The following is a 3,476-nucleotide window of genomic DNA, read 5'->3' as shown; positions in this document are numbered from 1 at the left end:
TACAACTTGCAGGGGACAATGGGGGCTGGCGTTGTTTTAAATTGTAATTTTATGGGACAGCTGATTAAGGGAAGTCACAGACCAGAAGAAATGTTTGGCTTTGATTTGAACCCACTGCACTGAGGTTCCTTTTGGTTATCAGAACTAATAACACGTAAAAGCAGGAAACAGCACCTTTAATAATTAAAAGGAAAAGAAAGAAAATTGCAACTACAGGTGTGCATTTAAAGAGTCACTTCAGACTCAGACACTGCTTGACCATAGATCCAGGATAAAGTAAAGCCAATATTTGAGTGTTAACTAATGATGTGAATTAAGAAATCTAAACCTTGGTTAGAGATAATTAATACTTAAAATATAATCATTTCAGTTAGCATTCAACAATATAAATTATTTTAGTCTGTTCAGTATCTTTAAAAACACTCAAAATATACTGTTTAAAGCCTCATGGCTTAATAAGGTCAAACATACACTCTGTTAGGAAGAGAGATTGACTTACAAATTTGGAAATTTTCATTGAGTTATATGAAATAAGAAGCTAGTTCTCTCCTGAATGTTAAAGATGAACAATATGTTTTTTTTCCCAATTAATTACTGGGTCAACATCACCAACACTCAAGGAAAATATTTAGTATAAATAACTTTAAAATATTAATATAAAAGTTAATTTCCAGACTGTATTCTTGTAATATTACTGAGTTATTTCTTAAAGCATGAATAATATGGTTCATTATTTTATTTGAGACTTTAGGGTAATTTAGACTCATCTAATACCCAAATCCAATAAATATATTGATAAGTATTATCTTTATGTCAGTCCAGGGAGCTAGAACAACAGTTCTTACCATGAAAAGGGTGCTGAAGTAAAAGCCAATTTAAATGAATTGATGAGGAATGGTCCCACTTAAATAATTATCAGTTATCTCTTTTCCAAATGAGATCTTGAAGAATATCCTATTTTACCTGAATAGTTATCTTCAAACAGTTTTGATTACTTTCCTTTTTCAATTACTACATTCACACGTCTAATCCAGAGATTACGAAAAATAAATAATTTGCTTCTATGCCATTGTTCAATTTTAGAATTGTGAATGACCTACCTGAATAATGAGTGGTTATTCATTTGTTAAGGATCTCCCGTAGAATTTACCCTAAATCTATGTAAGTAGTAAGGGACATTTGTGAAATAAACAAAGGAAAAAACAGAAAACTATAACTTGTCTTATTTTTTGTACTTATTTTATGGATGGGGGACTCTCTGGCTTCAGACTCAGGGTTTGGATTTACTTTTAAAAGTATAGAATCATGTTTTAGTGTAGATTCCGCAAGCAGAACGGTGTTTCTTACTACTGAGTCATACTGTCTGCGAGAACTAGAAAGGATTCTTTATATTTGCTGTTTGTGTGTTTTAAGTCTTCTAAATTTTCTTTCCCAAACCAATGGAAGCATACAAACGTTGCATTGTAAATGCACACAATGGTGTGAGCTAACCTGACATAATATGACTGTTGTTGACTGTGACTCAAAAAAAACATTTTTCCTCCAGCAGCTGCTTCTGACTCCAGTTTTAAAACGTTATTTCCATGCACATCCATAAAATATTTAGAATTTCTTAGTTTGTAACTCTCCTGCCGATTTTAACACTGGTTTTGAACTGTTGTCCTTAGAAAGATAAAGCACATATAAGACTGAATTCCACACGAGCCCCCTATTTATGTAAAAAGAGTTCTCCATAACTGCTTTTACATTCCGGATTGACTTTGTTGTTCAGCAAAGTGAATACATCGTTCATTAGAGTTTTAATATAAACCAAGGTAAAATGAGAGTTTAGGTAGGCACAGAATCTGCCAATATAATGGAAAACAGTAAACAGTAATTTTGCATTATGAGAATTGTATCTGGAAACAGAAAAGTCTCCAGCTTTTATCAAATTATGAGCCATCAAGGACGACTGAGCTCTAAAAAGTTTTCCTGCCCATATTTTTCAAGTTAATAAAAGTTTTATTCTGGTATCCTTTTAAAAATATCCAAACACCTAGCTCAGAAAAGTATTCTTTATTGATATGTGGCAGTCTTAATTTCTTCAGCAAAGAAAAAGTCATAAACACTTGCTATCTAAAGGAAAAATTAAAAAATTGCTCAACTAGCTGTCAGGTACTTGCGACAGGGTGATCACATACAGGGTACGTTGCAGACCAGCCATCCTTGTAGTTGGGGGGAAGGCAACATCACTTGGGTGGAACGGCACTAAAGTCTATAGTGGAATCTGTCTCTCCAAATCAAACCTAGCTTTCTTTGCTTTCTCTTTTTACTCTTGCCTTTTCCCTTTTCCCCTCTCTTTTCTTTATGTTCCATTGAAGTTTTGGCCTTCTCACTGCTCAACTCAAGTGGAGCATCTAGGACCAAGCAGGTTTTTCTATTTGACCTGAATTTTCATCCAAATGATTTGCATCCTATAGACACAACACCCTTTTTCAAAATAAGATCTGGCAACATTCGACTGTGGTGTTCAACTGCAGAGGCCAAAAATGCAAGGTGCTATGATGGTGTTTTATAGTGTCTAGTGGAAAAACTCGTAAGTGGAATTCTTTCTCCATCAACTTTCTTACATTAAAAGGATCAATTTTTAGAAATAAACTCAGGTTTACCGAAGAATCATCAAACACAAAGGCTTGGTTCCTTAGGGCAAAACTGCTCACTTAAGACACGTTTTTACAATTTGCTTCTATTCCAAACGTTTGATCATTTTACTGTGTTTGAGGGAGTGAAAACTTTCTCTTCTGGTGCTTCTTGCATTCTCCAGTAAATGTTGTTTATAAAAACTAAACAAATCTGACTGAATACACAAAATTACCATCTAAGAATATAGCCTAAAGTAATCATTTTCAAAAGAATTTTAAGGTGATAATATTGCAGATCCTTAGTAGAAAACATGTTTTGGAAATTTGTCTTGATAGTCAAGCTATGAAAAAGATATTCTAGATACATATTTTAATAATACACCAGATTCTTCGACAACAGAAATTAATACAATGTAATAATATAAAATATTTTGGGACATTATCAAAAATAATATATGTAGATTTCATTTAAAAATTACCATTGAATTTTAATTTGCATTACATTTTTAAGTCAACTAATTTTAAGAAGTTCCATAAGACACTTTGAAAATGAGTGTTGATATAAATATGAATTTTTTTAAAGGACACAGACTTTTCCAATAGTTTTGAAAATCGTCTTAAGAATAGTTTTAACTTTAGTGTTCTGTATTGTCAATAGTATTAAAATAATTTAAATTGAAATTTGTTAAACTAAAAAATTAACAATTATATATTTTAATAAGTTATTAAGTCAAAAATATTTATTTGCAAAAAAATATTTATTTCATAGTTCTTTCCATTACAGAATGAAATAATATAATATTCTTAGGGAAATAATATTGACCTTTTTCTCTCAATAATGTGGACTGGTATGTA

Source organism: Mesoplodon mirus (assembly GCF_964341445.2).
Source record: "Mesoplodon mirus genome assembly, chromosome: 6".
Taxonomy (NCBI): domain Eukaryota; kingdom Metazoa; phylum Chordata; class Mammalia; order Artiodactyla; family Ziphiidae; genus Mesoplodon; species Mesoplodon mirus.
The sequence above is the reverse complement of the archived record's forward strand: the minus strand, read 5'-3'. Positions refer to the sequence as shown.